The 12,625-nt window shown below is 45.0% G+C and overlaps 1 long non-coding RNA gene across 1 annotated transcript in view; it reads left to right on the forward strand.

The window, feature by feature from the left end:
• The window catches only part of LOC142069392 (uncharacterized), a 33,019-nt gene that overhangs the window by 7,476 nt on the left and 12,918 nt on the right, over window positions 1-12,625 (forward strand). The window lies entirely within an intron of this gene.

The raw sequence follows: 12,625 nt of genomic DNA on the forward strand, positions 1-12,625 counted from the left end.
GGGCCAGCCCGCCCCTGCCCGCGGGGGGGCTGCATAGGACACTAAAATGTCTAGGGACAGCCCTGTAAACAACGCATGGAAATAATTAAAAATTTTACCTCACAGCCGATCTACACTGCTTCAACTGGAGGATATTTGTCTTTTTTTCTCTTGATCCTCTTTCAGTCTCCTCTACATAATAGATCCAACTATGGCAATATTTATTGTTCTTCTGAAGATGTTTCCAATTTTCATTCCAGAATGCTGAGAAAAGCTTTCTGTTTTTTTAAAAGGACATGACACTGGATTGTTTTAAATCTTTTTTTTTTTTTTTTAGGTATTGTTTAAAATCATAAAACAGCAAAATGACAATAAGAGCTTGTCTACATGAACATTAGTTTGCAGAAGCCTGCCCCTTGTCTGGGTGAACTCTGCTGATGTACATTAACTGTTTGTTAGGGTGCTTTGATCAAGTCCTCTTTTGATTAGATCGGGGTGGCCAACCTGTGGCTCTGGGGCCACATGCGGCTCTTCAGAAGTTAAGATGCGGCTCTTTAGGCACCGACTCCGGGGCTGGAGCTACAGGCGCCAACTTTCCAATGTACCGGGGGGTGCTCACTGCTCAACCCCTGGCTCTGCAACAGGCCCTGCCCCCACTCCACTCCTTCTTGCCCCCTCCCGAGCCTGCCATGTCCTCGCTCCTCCCCCCCTGCCCCAAAGCCTCCTGCATGAAACAGCTGATCTGATCGAGAGGTGCGGGGAGGGAGGGGGAGGTGCTGATTGGTGGGGCTGCTGGTAGGCAGGAGGCGCTTGGAGCAGGGTGTGTGGGGGAGAGTTGATCAGGGGCTGCTGACATATTACTGTGGCTCTTTGGCAATGTACATTGGTAAATTCTGGCTCCTTCTCAGCTCAGGTTGGCCACCCCTGGATTAAACCAAAGTGCTCTAATGAACTGTTGACATGTCTCAGCAGGATCCACACTGACAGAGGTGGAAAGAAAAGGAGTACTGTTGTCATCATGAATAGGTCGGAATATGAACAAGAGGCTGCTTGGCAGCTCTCCAACACCACTTTCTACAAGCCATTACCCTCTGATCCCACTGAGAGTTACCAAAAGAAACTACAACATTTGCTCAAGAAACTCCCTGAAAAAGCACAAGATCAAATCCGCACAGACACACCCCTGGAACCCCGACCTGGGATATTCTATCTACTACCCAAGATCCATAAACCTGGAAATCCTGGGCGCCCCATCATCTCAGGCATTGGCACCCTGACAGCAGGATTGTCTGGCTATGTAGACTCCCGCCTCAGGCCCTACGCTACCAACACTCCCGGCTACCTTCAAGACACCACTGACTTCCTGAGGAAACTTCAATCCATCGGTGATCTTCCTGATAACACCATCCTGGCCACTATGGATGTAGAAGCCCTCTTCACCAACATTCCACACAAAGATGGACTACAAGCCGTCAAGAACACTATCCCCGATAATGTCACGGCTAACCTGGTGGCTGAACTTTGTGACTTTGTCCTTACCCATAACTATTTTACATTTGGGGACAATGTATACCTTCAGATCAGCGGCACTGCTATGGGTACCCGCATGGCCCCACAGTATGCCAACATTTTCATGGCTGACTTAGAACAACGCTTCCTCAGCTCTTGTCCCCTAAAGCCCCTACTCTACTTGCGCTATATTGATGACATCTTCATCATCTGGACCCATGGAAAAGAAGACCTTGAGGAATTCCACCATGATTTCAACAATTTCCATCCCACCATCAACCTCAGCCTGGTCCAGTCCACACAAGAGATCCACTTCCTGGACACTACAGTGCTAATAAACGATGGTCACATAAACACCACCCTATACTGGAAACCTACTGACCGCTATTCCTACCTACATGCCTCCAGCTTTCACCCTGACCACACCACACAATCCATCATCTGCAGCCAAGCTCTGCGATACAACCGCGTTTGCTTCAACCCCTCAGACAGAGACAAACACCTACAAGATCTCTATCAAGCATTCTTACAACTACAGTACCCACCTGAAGAATTGAAGAAACAGACTGATAGAGCCAGAAGAGTTCCCAGAAGTCACCTACTACAGGACAGGCCTAACAAAGAAAATAACAGAATGCCACTAGCCGTCACCTTCAGCCCCCAACTAAAACCCCTCCAACGCATTATTAAGGATCTACAACCTATCCTGAAGGATGACCCAACACTCTCCCAGATCTTGGGAGACAGGCCAGTCCTTGCCTACAGACAGCCCCCCAACCTGAAGCAAATACTCACCAACAACCACATACCACACAACAGAACCACTAACCCAGGAACCTATCCTTGCAACAAAGCCCGTTGCCAACTGTGCCCACATATCTATTCAGGGGACACCATCACAGGGCCTAATAACATCAGCCACACTATCAGAGGCTCGTTCACCTGCACATCTACCAATGTGATATATGCCATCATGTGCCAGCAATGCCCCTCTGCTATGTACATTGGTCAAACTGGACAGTCTTTACGTAAAAGAATAAATGGACACAAATCAGATGTCAAGAATTATAACATTCATAAACCAGTTGGAGAACACTTCAATCTCTCTGGTCACGAGATTACAGACATGAAAGTTGCAATATTACAACAAAAAAACTTCAAATCCAGACTCCAGCGAGAAACTGTTGAATTGGAATTCATTTGCAAATTGGATACAATTAATTTAGGCTTGAATAGAGACTGGGAGTGGCTAAGTCATTATGCAAGGTAACCTATTTCCCCTTGTTTTTTGCTACCACCCCACCCCCCCCCCAGACGTTCTTGTTAAACCCTGGATTTGTGCTGGAAATGGCCCACCTTGATTATCATACACATTGTAAGGAGAGTGGTCACTTTAGATAAGCTATTACCAGCAGGAGAGTGGGTTTGTGTGTGTGTGTGGGGGGGGGGGTGAGAAAACCTGGATTTGTGCTGGAAATGGCCCAACTTGATTATCATACACATTGTAAGGAGAGTGATCACTTTAGATAAGCTATTACCAGCAGGAGAGTGGGGTGGGGGGAGGTGTTTTTTCATGCTTTGTGTGTATAAAAGATCTTCTACACTTTCCACAGTATGAATCCGATGAAGTGAGCTGTAGCTCACGAAAGCTTATGCTCAAATAAATTGGTTAGTCTCTAAGGTGCCACAAGTACTCCTTTTCTTTTTGCAAATAAAGACTAAAATGGCTGTTACTCTGAAAACTGACAGAGGTGGCAGGCTAGTGCAGGATAGATTGACAACCCATTTTAAAACCAACTAAATGTTCACGTAGGCAAGCCCTAACACACTTAAATAATTCACTTCAATCAATAGTTTATTAATGTTAATATTTCACCCTGTTACCTGAAAAGCGCTTTACCAGAGGCTACTCTGACTTACTCCAGAGGATCAGCCACTGGATCTGGTGTGGGGGAAGGGAGTAAAACTGGTTTAAATTTACCCACCAGTGGGACCTCGTCACCTCCAAGCACTCCTTTCCTGGAGCGGAGCTGAAGATCTGGCCCTTGGTTGGTCATTTGCTCTGAGTGTCTTCTGCACTAGGTCACCTCAGACCTCCTTTAATCCAGTCCCGGGACATTTGAAGAGGCTCAGCTGTGACTGGCTGGAGGGGGCAGCAGATTAACAGTGAGAAAAAAGGGGTGAGCCTCCACTTGAGAACACCAGGATTAGCCACATTTACTGCCTCAGAGGACCTGAACCAAACACAGCACCCTCGCAATTTGAGTGGCCTCAATGTGCTGTCAACCTGTCATCCAGCCTGCTGCACCCCCTGCACTGTGCATAGTGAGTCCAGGGCAATAAGCTCATCCCTGACAGAGGTCCTGTCAGCTCACTACAACACAGGCCTCCACTAAAATCCTCTAACCTTCTCCCTTCCAACAAACATCTCTGCAACATGCCAATCCTTTGCTTCTCTGGGGGATGAACTGTGAGAAATCTGAATAAAAGTCCTAAAGGGACATATGGAACTAAGGGGACTGCTGTGAGAGCAGGGGCACTGTCTGTGCTATGAAGGGCCCTTTGACCAGATAAACTGCAGAGGGGAACTTGCATTTTTTCTCAACTCTTTGTGGCTGCTCTCCAGAGCAACTCTTAGCAAAGACTAAGCCCCAGAGGAATTTAGGAATGGGGGAGGGGAGATTGGGAAAGAAAGCCTAAAAGAAAGACCAGATTTTGATGAACTGCTGACTGCTAAAAAAATCCCCAAACTAGGTTTTGTTTGAGTTTAATTATGATGACCAAACACTTCAGCTGGTGGTTATTATGCAGAATTACTAACAAAACTGAAAGGATGCGCATCAGGAGAAAACAAATCTAATTGCTAAGCACTCTATGTACTTGGTCCTAAATCACTCCTAGAGAAGGATGCTAAAGAAGAGAATTTTATGAATTGATTTAATAACTGCAGATGCCTTAGGTTGTGGGTTGTCTTGGCCAGTAAATCCGTGTCAGACAGGTGATGTGAGCACACTGTGTTAGAAGAGCTGAGAACATTTATATACAGAATCATATCAAATCACAGTTTACAAATGGATTGATGAGCTCCATTTCCTATGACCTACCAGCATGCTGAAGGCAGATTCTGATCTCTTTAATAATGATGTAAATCCCAGTTACCTCTGCTGAAGTCAAGAGAATTAATTCTCTGATGCAATGGGAATCAGAATCATGCCACTGTATATGCATTTGTCTCATTAAAAGCACTCATTAAAAAGTGCTGGGGAATGTGATAGAGCGTACTCTCATTTGGCCTAGGCTGTACTCAGCAGCTACTGCACACGCAATGCAGCTTCCATTGATGCATCTTAAATGGAAGCAGACACTAAGGCCTTGTCTACACTGTCAAGTATTTTCACTAAAAGGCAGCTTTTAGTGATGAAACCGCAGAGGTGTACACACTGCAAAGTCACTTTTTGAGACAAAACTCCTCAGTTGCAGCACTGTAATAAAACCACCTTGAGGTAGAGTGACCAAATGTCCCGATTTTATAGTGACAGTCCCAATATTTGGGGCGCTGTCTTATATAGGTGCCGCTTATCCCCCAGCCTCCGGCCCGATTTTTCACCCTGGCTATCTGGTCACCCTACCTTGATGAGAGTGAAAAGGCTTTTCGCGCAAAAATTTTCTCGCCATAGTGCCAGTGTATTGCTTGCTTTTCTCACCGTAAGTGGCCTCCGGAGGTGTCCCACAAGGCCTGCGGTGACCACTCTGCTCATTGTTGTGAACTCTGCAGCCCTGCAGGATGCACCTCTCCCCTTTCAAAACTCCATTCTGACAGCCGGTGTGCTGTGCAGTGCTGCTCTGCTCCGGGAAACAGAGCCAGTCATTACCTTGGAACACTCCTGCTGTCTCCCACACTATGAACACAGAGGCAGGCAGGCAGGGGTGGATATAAATATATGTGTGTGTGTGTGTGTACTGTCTGTCCCCCCGTCATACACACATGCTCCCTGTCACACACTCTCCCTCCCCCCGACTTCAGTCGAAAAGCAGCTGGCAATCTAGTAGGATGCCCATGGAACAATGGGATTGAGAAACCTTCATCATGTGATGCTGTACCTGCCCCATGAGGCATTGCAAACCCTTCCCAAAGCACCCTGCCACCAGTTGCACAGTGGGATAGCTACCCACAGTGCGCTGTTCTCCTTGTCGTTGCAAGAGCTCCAGCAACACAAGGAGCACAGTGTGGACATGCAACAGGGGTTTAATTAAAGCACTTTAATAAATGTGGTATAACTTTCGGCAAAAAAACTTGGCCTAAACTTGTTTTGCATGTTGTTTAGCTCCCTGCAGCTTTCTTAGATTTATGGGTGTTCAACAGTATGATGTATAAAATGACTGAAGAGCTCAGTAAATCTCCTACCAGGCAGGGGTCCAGACAATTAACACTAGTCACAGTTGTCACAGTTGGCTTGGCAGCAATAGTGCTGGATCATATTAAAGAAGTTCTGTATTAAAATCACAAATGAATTTGATTCTCCATAGTTTAAATTCCAGGGTATTACTAATTAAGAGGTCTCTTGGTTTTTGGTACTTTCTCTCCCTCTATGTGCGAAACTTGCAAGCTGCTAATTGCGTTAGTACATTCTAAGACAGAGTCTGTTCTCAAAGCAATTCACAGAGAGAGAGACTCAAAGCAATACTCTAACAACAGAAACAGCACCCAGAGACTCCCCGCCCTTTTGTTGTATTAACAATTGTGATTAAAATAGAGATAGAGGATGTATGTGGATGGATGCTTGGTGTGGATAATAACTGAATGATCAGGGAGGTGCCAGCCTAAGAATCCAGTGTCCACCGGCTGAAGAAGGCGTCAAGTGGAAATAACCAGAGGACCCCCGGGAGGGCAGACTGGAATCCACCCAACAGCCTCAAGAATGGGAGAACCAAAGAACAAGATAACATCTTGGAGCCGTCAGGAATGTGCTATCTGCGATTGATTCAGCAACAGCATGATGAAGCAATTCCCATAGACTGGCATAGGAAGAAATTCTGATAAAAATAGACTCTAAAAAGTGAGAACTTTGGGGTCTGATTCTGCAAACCAACTTCCAGGAGCATCAGATGAGCATCTGACAAGGCCCTGCTCCCTCCTCATGTCCAGGCCACCTGGCCAGTGGCTTGGCATGAGCAACTCTAAGGCTGGTAACTATGATAACAACCTTGCAGAACCTGTGTGTGTGTGTGTGTGTGTATGTTTGTATGAATGAATGTGTGAATAAATATGAGATTGAATGGAATGTTATAACTATAACTAACTGCTTACTATGATTCTTTCTGTATTCACAGTAAATGTGGTATTTTGCCTTTTTCCCTTTAATAAGATCCTGCTGGTTTTTATTTTATTGGTACAACAATAGGCCCCTTTGTTGGCATTCTCACCTTAGAGACCCAGGGCTGACTGGGCCATTGAGATGACACTCTATCTCTTCCTCTCTAGAAAGTTGTGCACATCAGGTCAAGGTTGGAGTATTTACATTAGCAGGACATTATGGGGAAGCTTGAGTTGTCACTTCCTGAGACGCACCCATTACATGAATGAACAGGTTTTCACTTTGTAGGGTTATTACTCTGACATCTATGACCAGCACTAATATAACTTTAATATTTAAATTACAAAAATTAAAAGAAATGGCAATGGACAAGTGGTGACCTGTGGGATGAACACTATGCTGGCTAGAATATCAGAAAGGGACACACAGTGCAATCTTGTATCAGAAAGGGCACTGGGGTTAGATGGACACTTTGCAATTCTCCACTGCCTGCCAAACTAAAGATCTCAAAGCACTTTACAAGGTACTTCCGAGGTGGTCTCCAGTTTTGTGCTTTAGTTTGATTATGGAAGCAACTGTGCAGGCCTCTAGGATTGGGATTTTCAAAAGTGCTCAGCAGTGGTCTAACTCGGCTCCCATAGGAAACAACAGCAAAACTGCTTTTGACTCCACTGGGAGCAGAGTTAGACCAATCCTGATTGCTTCTGAAAACCCCACCACTAAGGGCACGTCTTCACTGGCTTGTGCAGTCGTGGCATAGCGCTGGGAGAGAGCTCTCCCAGCACTCTAAAAAACCCACCTCCACGAGGGGCGCAGCTTCCAGCGCTGGTGCACTGTCTATACTGACATGTTACAGCACTGAAACTTGCAGTGCTCAGGGGGGTGTTTTTTCAAACCCCTGAGTGAGAAAGTTGCAGCACTGTAAAGTGCCAGTGTAGACAAGCCCTAAAGTATCTGCATCTGACAACACCCAAAAAACAATCAATCAGTCTATTAGGACCCGTCATTTGTCTTTGGAATCTAACAGCAGGTGTAAAATTGGAAGATGGTATGAGAGACCTTTGTAACCCTAGCGAACCAAGTATCACACCCTCTCTGTGGGTTAGGGATTGTACAGTTCCCTTCACCTACTACTGAAATGCATTCACCACTGGAGAATATCTGTTTAAAAGAACACAGCAACACTACACAACACAGGACAGGAAATGAAGAAAAATACTGTGAGTAAATTTAGGTAGGAGACTTGAATTCACAATGGTAACTACCTGGGGAATTTTAGCTAGTCAGAAGGCACCCAACAGAACTGGAATGTGATCAGGACACTCGTTTTATTAGCCCTACTCTTACAAAAAGTTGCCAGGAGCTCTTAAATGACCATATGTGGACGGGACCTGGAACGTATGCCAAATTCAAAAGGCAGCACCTCCAGCAATTCAAAACCTTCCATAATCATGCTGCAGTGTTGGCTTCATACTGACAGTGAAAGAAGAGTGAACTGTGATGAGTTGAGTCAGCAGTCACTTTCTTACTAGAAATAAAGGAAATGTAATATAATATCCTGGGAATGGGCTAGAGCAAAGCTACAAATGGCTGAGTGGGGTGAAGCAATGCAAATGACTATGGTTAAGCAGCTGAGTAAAGGTCCAAGGAACTGAAGAAACAGGGGTATAAGTAAAATAAGCAGGTTAGCTATGTGAAACATATTACAAAGGCTATAAAGTGCAACAGACTTCTGGGAATTAGGGAGCAGTTGTCAAAAACAGGAAAGATTAGGGGTTTCAAAAACAAGGAAGTTCAGTGGGGAAATTCTAATCCCCACAGGAGCTCTGTGCAATACTGATTACAATTTAATGGCAGGGTCCAATATGAGGATGGAATTAACTTAATCTCTGTCTAGATATGATGGTAACATTGTGGGAGTTGTGTTCAATCACCCTGCAGATCGTCAACCTGTGCAGTACTAAGGGGAAAATTATCTATTCCTCCCCAAATTCGGCCATGCTTTATCCTCTCTGCTAATGGGATTTGAGGGATACTCTGTGACCTGGTCTGGACTGTGTTAGGAGCAACAGTAATGTGTCATCTGTAGCTTGGGTTGCCAACATTATATTTCAAAAATAAGGTGCTGTTTTCTTAGCACCCCTCTCCCCCAGTATTATCATCATTATTAGGATTGATAATAATTTATAAGCAGTAATCACCTACATTCGCCAGGGCTATTTCTCGCTGCTTTTTTCAGCACTCAACAACTCCCGAACTTGTTGTACAGAGATGAAAAAATATGAGACGTCCCTTGTAAAAAGGGACTGTTGGCAGCTCTATCTGTAGCAGAGCACTTTAATTCATAAGCCCCCGGGTTAGTTGAGAAATCTTCCCTATGGCTATGGAGCTGAGAGCTCAAATAACCTCAGCAGAGTTGGTATCATCCTCCCGACCCATATCTTCCCAAAAAATGTTTGGGGAAATAGCTGGTGGATCTGTGCAGAGGAAGATTCACAGGCCTCACCACCAACATAGCACTGCAGGCACTTGCCAGTGTTCAGGGGCCAGGGACATACCTTCTCTGGAGCACAGCAGACAGGGATCACTGTCCTCCCCACATTGTGCTGCCCAGTGCTTTGTAGCTAGAGTATGGTTGTCCCCTGTGCAGGGGAGACTTCAGCAAGGGAGAAGGGGCTCCCATAGCCTGGCCCTACATTTCTTGGCCTAGTCAAACTCGTATTAATACTCTGCATTTCTCAGGCACCTTTTGTCCAAAAACCTCACATCACTCTACAACCATTAACTGGTCCCTCCAGACATGTCTCTGAGTTACTGTTGGCAGAACCCCATGTATTCCACAATTCTGTGGTCATGGAATTCACCTCTTCACACAGAAACATGCTCCAGAACACAGCTTTCACTGTAACAAAATTATGCTCCCAGCCTTCATGGCTGTGAAGAAAATCTTGAAAACCTGAGTATGCAGTGTTATCTTCCTGAGTCCGCAGACAGCCTGAATCATAACTCTGAGAACTGCTCCATTTATCTTAATCGGTAGTTCAGTCTAAAACCTAAAGATAACCATCTGTGGCATACTGAAAACCAAATATATGGAGGCAGTGTAAAGAAACCAAACATCAAAATAATTGATACAGGGTATGCAGTGCTGATGATAGTGTGATCAGGTACCTGGAAGGGCTACACTGAAAATGCCACACTCAGGGCAGACTGCAAGAAATTGCACAGACAATTCCTAAAGCTGGTGGTTTACTCTATAATTAGATTCACCAATCCAATAACAAAAGAATTTCTGCAGTACTACACTGGTTAACTAGAAGCCAAACACATAATTTAGTCCCCTTTAGGAATTCCAGTCCTTGGCTCCCACCCAATCTAATACAGTGAGAGGTTATTGAAAACCCATTTCACCATATGTGAGGTTCTTTCTAATCGCAAAGCATCAGACACACATCCCAAGGGCAATATGAATCTCAGATTTTACCCAAATATCACACGGTCAGCCAATCTTTAGTAAACTAACTAAAGAGTTAATAATAAAAGAAGACCGTTATAAATGGTCAATAGATCATATGTATACAAATGATTGCAAAGTCCTTATATCAGGTTTGTAGCAGTGATGGAATAGATGGCTAGCTTGTAAAGTCTCTCTGGTAACTTCTAAAAGATTGGCAGGTCTTCAGTCCATAGTTCAAGATGCTCCTTTTAGTTGTAAATCCACAGTCCAGAGAATTATAGCAGGAAAGAGGCAAAATGGAGGTGTTTCAGGTGTCTTTGTAGATCCTCTGCCACGTGCATGGAAATGTACTGTCCCAAACAAAGATCACAGCCCCTGTCTGTGGAAAGTTACCAGCCAAGATGGAGTCCAGGGTCACATGAGTATATTACATGCCCCTACATGTTTTGCTGAATCACAGTGCGCAGTCAATGGCTCCAGGCTGTCTGAGCCATCCTCAGGAAGAGCTATCTGGATAGGATGAGTTTCTTCAATGGCCCATTTTAGAGCTAGGCGTCCTTGATGGGCCATCAATACATAGCTGCCTAGCCCTAATGTAAATATCCAGTGGGAGTCACTCAGGAACAAAACACAGGTTGGAGATACAAATGTACTGTATAGCCAACACTCATAACTTTAGATCCAAAGATAATACATGGATAAATTGTAGCTTTTTCACTGACACCTTACATGATACGTTTTGTGAAAGATTTGTTGCAATGTATAACAGTGATAATATCAATTAAATGAAATGGTCATCTTTAATCATAAAATGGTCAGCTTTACAGATAGTGTCCATTTTCAAATTCCATTCCATTCTCCATTTTCAAAATTGATCTGAAGCTGCTGAAGAATTTCCACCAAAAGCCGCAGATTCCAGTGGCCTTGCCACAGATTTTAGGTGCAGCTTACCACAGAGTACATAGGGCTTTGGACTGCAGAGAAACCTAATTATCCATATTAACAAAGCAGAGGCATAGCAAGATCTGAGTGACTTGCCCATGGCTTCATGGCAAGTCAATGGCAGACTCAAGAATGGAACCAAGGAGTCCAGACAGAACTGTTTGGGACAATACATGTGATGTGAGTTTCCTAGGAGGTACTTGGGAGGAAATCCATTATCTAATGATTATCTGCTCCTGGAAACTCCAGATCAAAGACCCCTGAAAGGTAAAGAAGGGACTAAACTTTCATGAGTGGGCTAGTTCTGAGCTGAGGGTGCTATGAATTTGTGACCACAGTCAAGGCCCTTTTCCGGGGTTTTGAAGGACTGCTCCAGTCAGAGCCCATGTTAAAGTTGGGGTGATCTCTGCTTAGCTTCATTTGCATGTGTGTAGGTTCTTTTATTGTTTTTAATATGTTTTCTCTGTAATGCTTTTACCTTAAGAATAAAATATGCTTGCTTTTAAAGAACTGTGTGGTAACTGTAGGCAGTTACACTGTTATTAGTCTCCAAAGAGACAAAAAAATAGGGTTACTTAGACAGACTGTCTTTTGCTGGGAATAACACAATGAAGCAGGGAACTGTTCAGTTTGGCAATACCCTGCTCAGGAAGGAGAGAGAAGCGTGTCTCCAACCAAGAAAGGCAATGTCTAGGGAGCAAGAAGCTTGAGAGTGGATGACCTTGTTGTACCACTAAGGCCTTGTCTACGCTACAAAATTTTGTCACCAAAAGTTATGCGCTTTACCTACAGTGCTTTAATTAAACTGCTGTTGCATGTCCACACTATGCATCCACACTAGCAGCTCTTGCATCGACAGAGAGCAGTGCACAGTGGGTAGCGATCTCATTGTGTAACTGGCTGCAGGGTTTGCAGTGCCTCATGGGGCAAGTACAGCATCAAATGATGCAGGTTTCTCAATCCCATCGTTCTGGTATTCTAGTAAATTGTCAACCGCTTTTCAACTGAAGGGGGAGGGGGAGGGAGAGGAAAGTGGTGTGGGAACAGCAGGCTGACCGACCTATCCTGAGGCAGGGGGAGGGGGACACCCCCTCCATCTCAGACCCTGGTTCTGCTCAGCACAGCAGTCTCTCCCAAAGCAACCTGCTCTACCTACCTGCCTGCCTATGGTTCTGTGATTCCCTCCGAGTTCTCCCACAGCCTCCTCAGCTGCTGGGAGCAGCATCCTGAGGAGCTCTGTGAGCTCTCCAAGCAGAGGAATGTCAAAGTAGCACAGCGGTCGGCCCCTACCTGCTCCCTGCAGCAGCAGTCCGCCTGTTGCTGTGTTCCTAGTGCTGGGGAGAACAGCAGCATTCCACTCTAATGATTTGTTCTTTGTTCCCAGAGCAGAGCAGCTTGCTCAGCTGTCAAGATACTTCCAGGA

This window comes from Caretta caretta, chromosome 15, assembly GCF_965140235.1.
Source record: "Caretta caretta isolate rCarCar2 chromosome 15, rCarCar1.hap1, whole genome shotgun sequence".
Classification (NCBI taxonomy): domain Eukaryota; kingdom Metazoa; phylum Chordata; order Testudines; family Cheloniidae; genus Caretta; species Caretta caretta.